The sequence below is a fragment of the Mauremys reevesii genome, linkage group 17 (genome assembly GCF_016161935.1).
Source record: "Mauremys reevesii isolate NIE-2019 linkage group 17, ASM1616193v1, whole genome shotgun sequence".
Classification (NCBI taxonomy): domain Eukaryota; kingdom Metazoa; phylum Chordata; order Testudines; family Geoemydidae; genus Mauremys; species Mauremys reevesii.
In genome coordinates this window covers 36,117,407-36,130,897 of record NC_052639.1, presented here as the reverse complement: position 1 = coordinate 36,130,897, position 13,491 = coordinate 36,117,407, and positions in this window count along the sequence as shown.

The window sequence follows — 13,491 nt, the reverse complement described above, 5'->3', positions numbered from 1 at the left end:
ACGCTGTGCTGGGCCGACGGGAGACTTACCTTACTCCTGTCATTCCCGGTGTAGTCCCAGAGTCGCCCGGAGAGCACTCTGCTGTCAATTTAGTGGGTCTTCACTAGACCCCCACTAAACCGACTTGGGTGCATCGATCGCATCAAACAGCCTCACAGCTGTGCTGTGCATCCACCCTGCACTGCTCAGCCCCGAGTCAGAAATTCAGCTCCTGTGGGGTGTGTCACCTCCACAGCTGAAGATGCTCCCGAGTCCCCAGTGATTTCTGTGATAACTTGTCTCCAGCCTGTTTGGGTCCATACGCCCCGCGGGAGGCTGGGAGTGGTCTAGGACAAGCTCTGGTTGCTCAGGCCTGTCAGGGAAGGCGAGCTCCGGGAACATTGACACTCTGGAGATCCTCAGTGGAAGCACAGGCGGTTGGTAACAGGTGGGGCCCTGGCACAGCTGCCGCCAACCAGGCCCTGGATGCCTGGGCCCTGGTGCCCAGCCTGTGCTCCATCTCCTCCTGTATCTGCTTCCCCTTCTCCCATCCCCATCGCCCACTGCTGCCTGGCTGAGTCCCCTCTCCTCCACTGCACCCCCTCTGGGGTCCTCACCACTCACCGTGGCCTCCTCTCCTCCACCCCTCCCCCACGGACTCATGGATCAGCCCTGGGGCTGGTCAACGAGAGCTGAGGATTACAGTGGGCGAGAAGCCGGCTATGAGTCAGCAGTGTGCCCTTCTTGCCAAGAAGCCTAGCGGCATATTGGGCTGCGTTAGTAGGAGCATTGCCAGCAGATCGAGGGAGGTGATTATTCCGCTCTATTGGGCACTGGTGAGGCCATATCTGGACATCTGGAGTATTGTGTCTGGTTTGGGGCCAACCCACTACAGAAAGGGTGTGGACAAATTGGAGAGGGTCCAGCTGACGACAAGGAAAATGACCAGGGGGCTGGAGCTTATTTAGTCTGCAGAAGAGGACAGCGAGGGGGGAATTAATAGCAGCCTTCAATAGGGTGACCAGACAGCAAATGTGAAAAATCGGGACGGGGTGGGGGGTAATAGGAGCCTATAGAAGAAAAGGACCCAAAAATCGGGACTATCCCTATAAAATCGGGATATCTGGTAACCCTAGCCTTCAGCTACCTGAAAGGGGGGCGGGGGTCCAAAGAGGATGGAGCTCAGCTGTTCTCAGTGGTGGCAGATGACAGAACAAGGAGCAATGGTCTCAAGTTGCAGTGGGGGAGGTCTAGGTTGAATATTAGGAAACACTATTTCACTAGGAGGGTGGTGAAGCACTGGGATGGGTTCCCTAGGGAGGTGGTGGAATCTCCTTCCTTAGAGGTTTTGAAGGCCCGGATTGACAAAACCCTGGCCGGGATGATTTAGTTGGTGTTGGTCCTGCCATGGGCAGGGGGTTGGACTGGATACCTCCTGAAGTCCTTTTCAACCCTCATCTTCTCTGAGTCTGTCAGTCCTTTGTCCATCCCCTCAGTAGGCACCAACTTCCCTCTGGCCAGTGGGTGCTCAACTCCTGCTCTGCCCCAGGCCCTCCCCACTCCACCTCTTCCCAAAGCACCACCCCACTTTTCCCTGGTCTGCCCCGCCGCACCCCCAAATCAAACCCCTTCAGGAAAATAATAGTAGAGGAAGCAATAGTGGATGGGAACCTAGAAGGCAGTGACCATGAGATGGTCGAGTTCAGGATCCTGTCACAAGGAAGAAAGGAGAGACCCTGGACTTCAGAAAAGCAGACTTTGACTCCTCAGGAAGCTGATGGGCAGGATCCTGGGAGAATAACATGACGGGAAAGGAGTCGAGGAAATACTTTAAAAAGTATTTTAAAGAATCCTTATTGAGGTTGCAGGAACAAAACCATCCTGATGTGTAGGAAGAAAAGTAAATATGGCAGGCGACCAGCTTGGCTTAACAGTGAAAACACAAAAACAGACAAGAAGTGGAAGATTGGACAAATACAAATACCCTACAAAGACCTTGTGAGCTCTCCAAGTTCAGGATTGTTCTCTGCAGATGTGGAACCATTATGGCAGATGTCACTCAAGGCTTCCCATCTATTCTGACTGACAACTGGAAACAGGTCCCTCCCCAATCTCACTTTCTCCTGAATGATCTCATAAGATACAGACCAAAACTGATCACTTCCTCTCTCCTCTGGGGAAGGATTTGGGAAAATCAGATCCTGATAGGTTTGATCTCTCCTGCACATATTTTGGTTTGTTCATCCCTTTCCATTCCTCTCTGAGATTCCTTTCTCTCCAGCATAGGGAGTGACCTATGTCTGGATTGTCTCTATCTGCCATCAGGTGATGGGATGGTGAGTGAGAATGAGGAGGAGAAACCCCAGCAGGAAGATGCTGAACAAGTAGAACCACGTGGAACATTATCAGGAAGATCCAAAGGCAATGTTTACGGGAGTTGTGCACTCCCAGAAAAAGCAAAAGCCTGTGAGACTCAGCACAGGCCAGAGGAAAACTTCAGTAGCCACTCAGACCTTATTACATGCAAGAGAATCAACCTGGAAGAGACACGCTACAGATGCCATAAGTGTGGGAAAAGCTTCAATCGGAGCTCAACTCTTCTCACACATTGGAGAACCCACACTGGAGAGAAACCCTACATGTGCTCTGAGTGCGGGAAAAGCTTCATTCGAGCTCTGCCCTGATCACACATCGGAGAATCCACACAGGTGAGAAACCTTATGGATGCTCTGAGTGTGGGAAACACTTCAGTCAGAGGCCACACCTTACCACACATCAGACAATCCACACGGGCGAGAAACCTTATGAATGCTCTGAGTGTGGGAAACGCTTCATTGATAGTTCAACCCTCATCTCATATCATAGAATCCACACAGGAGAGACGCCTTACACATGCGCTGAATGCGGGAAAAGCTTCAATCAGAGCTCAAACCTTATCAAACATAGGAGAATCCACACAGGTGAGAAACCTCATGGATGCTCTGAGTGTGGGAAACACTTCATTCATCGTTCAGCCCTCATCTCACATCAGAGAATCCACACAGGAGAGAAGCCCCACATATGCTCAGAGTGCGGGGAAAGCTTCAATCAGAACTCTACCCTGATTGCACATCAGAGAATCCACACAGGAGAGAGACGCTACACATGCTCTGAGTGTGGGAAAAGTTTCAATCAGAGCTCAAACCTTATTAAACATCAGAAAATCCACATGGGGTATGTCTACACTACTGGATTATTCCGATTTTACAGAGACCGATTTTTGGAAACATTGTATAAAGTCGAGTGCACGTGGCCACACTAAGCACATTAATTCAGCGGTGTGCATCCATGTACGAAGCTAGCGTCGAATTCTGGAGCGTTGCAATGTGCGTAGCTATCCCATAGTTCCCATAGTCTCTTCTGCCCATTGGAATTCTGGGTTGAGATACCAATGAATGATGGGGCAAAAACAGTGTCGCAGGTGATTCTGGGTAAATGTCATCAGACAATCCTCCTCCATGAAAGCAATGGCAGACAATTATTTCACACCCTTTCCCTGGATTGCCCAGGCAGATGCCATAGCACGGCAACCATGGAGCCCATTCAGCCTTTTTCACTGTCACCGTATGTCTACTGGATGTTGCTAACAGATGCGGTACTGCAGCGCTACACAGCATCATCCCTTGCCTTTTGCAAATTAGCCAAGAGGGTGACCAGCTCTACTGTACCGTCTGCTGCATTGCAAGTTGACAATGACTGTTACCAGTCATACTGTACCGTCTGCTGCTGTCATGGGTGCTCCTGGCCGGCCTCGGTGAGGTCAGCTGGGGGCGCATGGACAAAAATGGGAATGACTCTGAGGTCATTCTCTTCTTCAAGTTTTGTCTAAAGGAGAGTCAGTCCTGCCTAGAATATCAGGCAAGCCTACTAAAAACAGAGAGGCAAATGGCGCTCCAGATCAGAGCCCCAGATATCCCGCAGAAATGATGAGCTGCATGCCATTCTAGGGGTGCCCTGCAACAATCCCACCCATTGCTTCCCTCCTCCCCCACCCCTCTTGGGCTACCGTGGTAGTTATCCCCCATTTCTGTGATGAAGTTATAAAGAATGCATGAATTTGAAACAACACTGACTTTATTGCCTCTGCAAGCAGAGATCAAAGGAGGGAGGGGAGGGCAGCCTCCAGCTGCTATGATATTCCAGGCAGGAGTGAATCTTCAGGAGACAAAACTTAAAGAAGAGAATGACCTGGGGAATCATTCTCATTTTCGCCCAGGCGCCCCCGGCCGACCTCACCGAGGCCGGCCAGGAGCAATCAGGGGACGACGATGACGGAGATCAGTCATGCTGCACCATCTGCAAGGGAAGGGAAGGGGATGCTGCTGTGTAGCACTGCAGCACCGCATCTGCCAGCAGCATCCAGTAGACATACGGTGACATTGAAAAAAGGCGGGAAATAATTTTTTCCCCTTGGTTTCACAGAGGGAGGGTTGGGGGGCTGATGACATATACCCTGAACCACCCACAACAATGTTTTTGACCCTTCAGGCTTTGGAAGCTCAGCCAAGAATTCAAATGGTTTTCGGACAGTGCGGGAACTGTGGGATAGCTACAGTCGTCAGTCGCTCCTCCCTCCGTGAGCGTCCATTTCATTCTTTGGCTTTCTGTTACGCTTGTCTCAGCTCCTTAAGTTTCACGCAGCACTGGGCCGAGTTCCTGTTGTGGCCTCTGTCCATCATGGCCTTGGAGATTTTTTCAAATGTTTTGGCATTTTGTCTTTTGGAACGGAGTTCTCGTAGAATAGATTCATCTCCCCATACAGAGATCAGATTCAGTATCTCCCGTACGGTCCATGATGGAGCTCTTTTTTGATTCTGGGAATGAATGGTCACCTGTGCTGATCAGTGCTCCACGCTGGGCAAATAGGAAATTAAATTCAAAAGTTCCTGGGGCTTTTCCTATCTACCTGGCCAGTGCATCCGAGTTCAGATTGCTGTCCAGAGCGGTCACAATGGTGCACTGTGGGATAGCTCCCGGAGGCCAATACCGTTAGATTGCAGCCACACTAACTCTAATTCGAAATGGCAAAACCAATTTCAGCGCTACTCCCTCATCAGGAGGAGTGCAGCTATCGATATTAAGAGCCCTTTATATCAAAATAAAGGATTTCATTGTGTGGACGGGTGCAGCGTTAATTTGGTTTAAAACGCTGCTATATTCGATATAAACTCGTAGTGTAGACCAGGAAGGAAGGAAAACCTTCAATCAGAGCTCAAGCCTTATTAGACATCAGAAAATTCACATGAGAGAGAACTGTAATAAATGCCTTGACTAGGGTTGGCCAAAGATTTTTTTTTAAATCACATTTGTTAATTCCCACAAAGTGATCTTCACATCATCTTCACCGTGGTCTCTCAACTCCTGCAGATGGGTTGCCTGCTTCTGCCTTTTGCAGCTGACCCTTCTTTGGGGTCAATCCTGCGTTCTTTTCTATCAACTTTTTCCTTTGAGTCGTAGGAGTGTGTGTCCCTCCAGCTAGGAATGTTCATCAGCTCCAGGTGGGGGAGAGAGGTTTGATCCCAACAAGCTACACTGAGGCAAAACTACCTGGGCCTTCCATCCACTAGGGCTGCACATGGTGTTGGCTGCTCAAGTTAGTGACCTTGGTGTAAAAAGACAGTTATAGTTGTAGTGCAGCTGCAGCTGCAGCCCAGGTGCAGTGGTTGGCATTAGCTTTCCCTTTGACCTGACCTAAACTCCATCACTTTTCCTAGTCTAAACAAACCCTGAGCATTACGGTTATACTGTTCCCCATTTCAAAGCAATTGTTAGTCATCAACAAATTGTTTCGTTCCCAGTTGCTCTGATGTTGCTTCAGGTTGTGCTGGAGAACAAATTGTTACTACCACTTTTCTCACTTAAAATATATTGAACTATAACAAAGAGATGGAACTGGGAGAGATAGCTCAGTGGTTTGAGCATTGGCCTGCTAAACCTAGGGTTGCGAGTTCAGCCTTTGAAGGGATGATTTGGGGCAAAATCTGGGGATTGGTCCTGCTTTGAGCAGGGGGGTTGAATTCAATGACCTCTTGAGGTCCCTTCTAACCCTGATATTCTATGAACAGGGCAGGGATAGGGGAAAATGTCACTTCACCCTCTCTAACAACAGAAGAAGCTAGGTAAGTCAGAGGGCTTCCTATCACCATCCAAACCATTCAGTTGGGAAGGTCAATATATTTTCTAAAGGGCTGTGAAGAAGATTCCTGGTAAATGACTTGGAACTAAGGTTAGGGGGTTGTTACAGGAGTGGGTGGGTGAGATTCTGTGGCCTGCATTGTGCAGGAGGTCAGACTAGATGATCATAATGGTCCCTTCTGACCTTAAACTCTATGAGACTATAAGATACCCATGCATTTGGCCCCCAAAGCAGTTGTGGCCCAGGCCCTGCAGGAGGTTGCTCGTGAAGAGATCTCCTTCCTAATCAGGTGCGGTTGCCTGTTATTTGGGAAATGCAATTCCCATCTAGGTAGGGAAGGGAAAATGGAAGTGATGTTTCTGTTCAGTCACCCCTGGGCGATGCTGCAAATATGTAGAAAATGAAATCCGTGTTGAATGTGATATAGCTGCAGAAAGAGACCTATTTTCCATAGATACCTGACATTTGGTGTTTTACAAGGATTCTAAGCCACACCTGAATTTAGTCCCTAATTTAAATCTGTGCCACCAGATTAAAGAAATAAAGGCATATTTGGGGAGGGAGGAGTTATACTTCACTATTGCTACTGATCTTTTATGTGCTTGGTGAAGAATTCTACACCAGAGAAGTATAAAATTACTCCAAGAAAAGTCAAAGGTTTGACAAGGACTCAGGTAGAAATCGCATGTACTAGTGGTTGATTTTTCGCCCCAGTGATGGAAGCTATGGTGACCTGTGGCCCAGGTAAACTATTTTTAGAATGCTGCTCCCTAGTTAAGTGGCATTGGTCTCACTCCTAAAGGATGCCATTATTAAATTGGGAACAACTGCCTTTACCATTTGGATCCAAAGTTTCATGAAGCACAGAGAGAAACATCTGATTGCTTCAGAGCCAATCCATGCCTATGGGTCCCAATCTGGCTGCCTTGTTGGACAAGAAGCAGTTCCATGCTGGGCAAATTATGGTAGCTAATGAGGGAATGTATCAGATTCCAAGTTCAGACTGCAGGATACATGAATGCTGAGTCCTGACTCTGTGGTTTGGTCTCTTAGTTTTGCTATTAAGTCTTATGCATTTGTATCACTTCTCCACCTGTTGCTACTCTGAAAGATTAGAAAATGTGATAATAGAACACAGGTGTTTTTTCTCATGATGCAGCCTTCCCACGTAGCGTGAGCCCTTCCAACTACACTTATGGGCGAAATGAACTCACATAAATGGAAGGCTCCTAGGTTATTGTAGAATGTGACTTCACACAAAACTCAATGGTGGAAATGGGAATTAAGAGAAAACTGCCCTATAGGTTTATATTTTGTAATCTTTGAATAAGTTGTTACCAGTGACAATGAAATTAAACATGAAGTTAATTAGTGTAAAGTAAGAGGCTGATTATGTGATAACTTTCAGTGTTACTATATAATTCAGGTTTTCTTCTAGTTCTCTCCCCCCACCACATACTATATTGGAAATTGTTGCTAATCCTGAAAAGTAAAACCTCACTCCAAAGGAATTAGAGCGGGGGAACATGTGGGAGAAATAGCATGTATGAAAATAGAGCCCCAGTGTAGACTGTAATTATTTCTCTTTCAAATGGAATTTACTTTGATAAACTTTAAAATAAATATTCTGTGAAGAGGAAAATTGCTTGAGTCAAGATGTGTAACCTTCTACCGAGTTAGAGGGTAACAGCCACAGAGTCCCCAATTTGCTTGTTTGCTAAACAAAGACACATCGGGCGGGAGAGGTCAGAATTTAAAATGGTGATGGATGCAGGATGATTGATTTTTGCAACCAGTTATTTTATGGGTGCTGAGACCGTTTTTCCTTTTGAGGAGGCAGCTGTTAGAGCCCAGCTGCTTAACCTCAGGCCTGGCCATGGAAACCTCCCGTAACTGGCCTTTGTTTCTTTCACATTTGATACCTTTGGGGTTCACACGTCCACACTGCATGCGGTTTACGGCAGCAGATACTTTGAGAAACTGCCGGCTCAGTCGGGCTGTTCCAAACTGACGTTGGCCCAAACTCTGCCTCACTTCATCTAGAGTGGGACATGTCTGTATCGAAGGATTGGTTCACACCTGATTTGCCCAGACACCTCGCAGGAGGTGTGGTAAGATGGGGTAAGCTGGAATCTACAACGATAAAGTAAAAGGTAAGGGTGGGAGTCCTTCAGCTTTCAGCTCAACAAGCGTGTTCTGTTCATTCTCTCTGAAGCATCTGGCACTGGTCACTCTCAGGCAGCACACTGGGCTAGATGGCCCATTGGTTTGACCTAGTATGACCTGTCTTGTGTTCTTATGTAAGTCATCTAAGGAGACTGACTTCCAGGATCCCAGGACTGATCCTCTGGGGAATGAAGCACAACAGTGACAGGCTGTGCAGCCTGCACTAGTCTCCTGTACCTGAAAAGCCTGCTAGCCCGAAGTGCTGGGCCAGCTATGCCAGTACCTGGTTCCTCAACTGCAGCTACAGGTCCTGCTCCATGTGACTCCAAAGCCAAAGAGCTGCAGAGATCCAACCCTCATAATCTTTGCCATTTATTTTCCTTTTTCTCTATTATTAGTGATGCAATAGTGAAATCTAAGGAGAAAACTAATTCACTTTGAGGCTGTGGGCTAAATATAAGCAATAATTTGGTTTGTATTGAAATGTTCAGCTCTCCAAATCTGGGATGCACTGCCTGGGTGAAAACCTCTGATTGGGGTTTTGGTACCACTAAATATGCACCTGCCTCCTTGGGTTGCTGTTCTAGGATTTATAAGGGTTGATTTTCTGCTGTATTCTTCTGATGGTTTGACTAAATTGATGACTTGATTCCAACGCAATATCCTAGTTAACTCGTTGATTTACTGATTTGACCTGAACTTTATCACTGCATTGTTTAACCCTTCATTAGCTAGTCGTTTAGCCTTAGCGATGTATGTTCTTGGTTGTATTTGTTCATGTTAATAAAACATGAAACTGGGATACTGAGTCATTTCTTTCAATAAGCAACAAGGGCTGGAACTGTGGAGAATGTGAACGGAGATCAGACATTGGATGTCTGAGCCTTATCAGATTCATCTAAATTAACACTGTGTTTCCCAAACAATGGAGCAATGGAGGGGGCATCTATCTTAGCTCCAGCTGCGGCCGGGTGGGGAGGGAGAGCTCAGACCATCACAAGGAAAATAAGCTCCCTACCCAGGCTTTCAGGAATTTGGGGAGGGTGCAGTGTGTCTGAGTGAGGAGAGATCAGTGAGGTGGGGCTGATCTGAGTAGGGGTCAGGGTCTTGCTCTGCAGCCACTCATGGCCCTGCCCAATCCTTACCCCAGTCTGATTTGCCCAGGGGTTGGGCCTTGTCAGGCCAAGATGGGGTTGGAGCTCTGGTTGGAAGGGCTGTAAAGGTAGTGAACAGTTTGTAGATTTCAGCCAGCAGGGTGTTGGTAGAGTAAATGTGTGTGTGTTAAAGGGACGCTGCTGACAGAGGACAGGATGAAGGTGGTGCAGGCAACTGTAACTGCGTCTCCTGCTTTTCAGAAGTTTGAGTTTTGCGGCTGCAGAGGTTCTGCAAGGGGCTGATATTGCTCCAGCCAATCTTAACTCTGCATTAAGGAAGGGTTTTGCCTTTAATGATTAATTCTCCTCAGTACTAACTGGGCTCTGAGGCTGACCCCCAAGCTAAATGCTTAGAAAGAAAACAATGAAAATATCAACTGTCCATGACTCGTTTAAAACAAATCCTGTCCCTCCTGTCTGCACTGGCAATGATGAGAGGAAACCAAGCCAAGTGATTCATTGCCTCGGGAGAAGTTTAACCACTTCCATTCTCTGTATCTTTACTGTAACGGAAAGGAACAAGAAAAGCAAATGGAGTTCACAGAGAAAAAGTGGCAGATTTCTTTTCTCTCCAAAGCTCTGAGAGCAAACCCTGTTCTCCACATGACCCTCTTCTTTATATTTAACTCCTCCCCATTGGGCTGGATTACTGCTAGTAGCACATCCTCGCTCTGCTTCCTTCAGCATCTCAGTGTGATTACGATTAGATGAGTAATGTCCGTCCTTTCCCCTTCAACCTGCAAAGGAAATTTCTGCTTCACCACACCAGCTAACAAGAAGTCATGAAAGCAGTTTCCTTGGGAATTCCAGTCCTTGTATTACCACCAAAAACACTAGACTGAGAAATGAGTGGTTCTTTAAAATCAATGTCTTCAACTAAGGCCTGGTCTACACTAGGTGGGGGGCGGTGTCGATCTAAGGTACGCAACTTCAGCTACGTGAATAGCGTAGCTGAAGTCGAAGTACCTTAGCTAGAATTACTTACCCGTCCTCACGGCGCGGGATCGACGTCCACGGCTCCCCCGTCGACTCCGCTACCGCCACTCACTCTGGTGGAGTTCCGGAGTCGACGGGAGCGTGTTCGGGGTTCAATATCGCATCTAGATGAGACGCGATATATCGAACTCCGAGAAATCGATTGCTACCCGCCAATCTGGCGGGGAGTGAAGACACCCTAAGAGGCTATATTCTGATCTCACAGGACCAGCCGCCCACCCAGGTCAATATATAACTTAGATATTTCCCCAAAATCACATTGATGCCAATCCTTCAGTATCTAAATTCTAAAGGTTTATTTATAAAAAGAAAGAAAGAAAGAAAGAAAGAAAGAAAGGTGAGAATTAAAATTGGTTAAAGGAATCAAATACAATAATTGCAAAGTTCTTGGTTCAGGCTTATAGCAGTGATAGAATAAACTGCTGGCTTGATAAGTCTTTGGGTGCTTCAAGTCACTGGAAGTTCCTCTCCTTTAGATGCTCCCATTAGTATAAGTCAGGGGTGTCCAAACTACGGCCCGCGGGTCAGTTTTTATTGGCCCGCAGCAAATTCTGAAAATATAATTGAATATGGCCCGCACATGGCGCTTGAGCTCAACTCTGTTGCACTTCTCAGTTTCAACACTAGATGGAGCCAGTCACAGAAAAGGTGCTTCTCCACTAAACAACATTAAGCAAAGAAAAATAGTTACCACGAGTCACCAGAAATGGCAGCACCGAAGAAACGCAAGATAGCAAGTGAGTGTAGAACAGGGGTGGGCAAACTATGGCCTGCAGGCCACATCCGACCCGCGGGACCGTCCTGCTGAGCCCCCGAGCTTCTAGCCCGAGACGCTCGCCCAAGGCCCCTCCCACACTGTTCCCCCTCGCCCACAGCCTCAGCTCGCTCGCTCGCTCCACTGCCGGAGCCGGCACAAGGGAGCAGGGTGGGTTGGATAGAGGGCAGGAGAGTCCGGGTGGTGGTCAGGGGCGGGGTGGATAGGGGTTGGGGAACAGGGGTTGAATGGGGGCAGGGGTCCTGGGGGTAGTCAGGAAGGAGGGGGTTGGGTGGGGTGGCAGGGGGCGGGGCGGGGCCGGGGTTCGGGGGGCAGTCAGGGACAGGGTGACGGGGGGTGGATGGGGCAGGGGTCCCGGGAGGGCCGTCAGGAATGAGAGGAGGGGTTGGATGGGGCGGCAGGGGCCCAGGGGCAGTCAGGGGACAGGGAGCAGGTGTGTGTGGATGGGGCAGGGGTCCCAGAGGGACCATCAGGAATGGGGCAGTTGGATGGGGCAGGAGTCCTGGCCGGGGTGGTAGATAGGAGGTGGGGCTGGGCCATGACCCTCCCCAACCGGCCCTCCATACAATTTAAACCCGATGCGGCCCTCAGGCCAAAAAGTTTGCCCGCCCTGGTATAAGTCCATAGTCCAGATGTTTGAGCAGGAAAGAGGCTGGAGCAGGCTAGAGGCACAGTGGAGATGTTTCCAGGGCCTCTTTTAACTTCTGCCATATGAAGGGAAACCCATTGTTTCAAAGTCCTCAGCACAGCTAGTGGAAAATCACAGGTGAAAGATGGGAGCTTGGAGTCACATGGGCAAGTCCTGTCCATGCCCCATTTTGCTCAGTCATTGCAGGATGGATACTTTGCAGGATACGTCAGATAGAACATTCACAGAAAAGTCCGTTCAGTGTAGATGGGTGCCTCCATGGTCCATTGTGAATTAAGTGTCCGTTCGATGGGCCACTCACTGGCTAACAGCTCACTTCAGCGGATGCATAGAATGGAACACAGAAAGAAGATATTTATACATACAGAGACCGTGAAAAGGTGGAAGTAGCCATACCAACTCTAAGCGGCCAATCAACTGAGATGAGCAATCATCAGCAGGAGAAAAAAACCTTTGAAGTGATAATCAAGATGACCCACAGAAGGTGTGAGGATACTTAACGTGGAGAAATAGATTCAATTAGTGCAATGACCCAACCATTCCCAGTCTCTGTTTAAAACCCCTGCCCCATCCAACCACCCTTCTCCCTGTCCCCGACTGCCCCAGAACCCCTGCCCTCACTGCCCCTGCCACCCCATCCAACCCCCTCCTTCCTGACTATTCAACCCCTGTTCCCCCAACCTCTATCCACACCCCCGCCCCTGACCACCACCCCGGACTCTCCTGCCTCTATCCAACCCACCCTGCTCCCTGCCTCCTTACCGTGCTGCCTGGAGCACCAGTGGCTGGCAGTGTTACAGCCGCGCCACCCGGCTGGAGCCGGGACATGCCACCACCGCCACCGCGCAGCTCAGAGCACTGGGTCAGGCCGGGCTCTGCAGCTGCAGATGCACCTGTTGGTTCCCTGCACCCCTGCTGTACAGAATCCAATCACAAGGAAAGCTTGTTGGCCCAGAGCTGGCGGGGAGCCTGGGGCTGGAGTATTTAACCTACAGTGACGGCACTCACAGGAAAGATGCTGAACGAGTGCAAGTTAAACGAGAGCTGAGGATTACAGTGGGCGAGAAGCCGGCTATGAGTCAGCAGTGTGCCCTTCTTGCCAAGAAGCCTAGCGGCATATTGGGCTGCGTTAGTAGGAGCATTGCCAGCAGATCGAGGGAGGTGATTATTCCGCTCTATTGGGCACTGGTGAGGCCATATCTGGACATCTGGAGTATTGCGTCTGGTTTGGGGCCAACCCACTACAGAAAGGGTGTGGACAAATTGGAGAGGGTCCAGCTGACGACAAGGAAAATGACCAGGGGGCTGGAGCTTATTTAGTCTGCAGAAGAGGACAGCGAGGGGGGATTTAATAGCAGCCTTCAATAGGGTGACCAGACAGCAAATGTGAAAAATCGGGACGGGGTGGGGGGTAATAGGAGCCTATACAAGAAAAGGACCCAAAAATCGGGACTATCCCTATAAAATCGGGATATCTGGTAACCCTAGCCTTCGGCTACCTGAAAGGGGGGCGGGGGTCCAAAGAGGATGGAGCTCAGCTGTTCTCAGTGGTGGCAGATGACAGAACAAGGAGCAATGGTCTCAAGTTGCAGTGTGG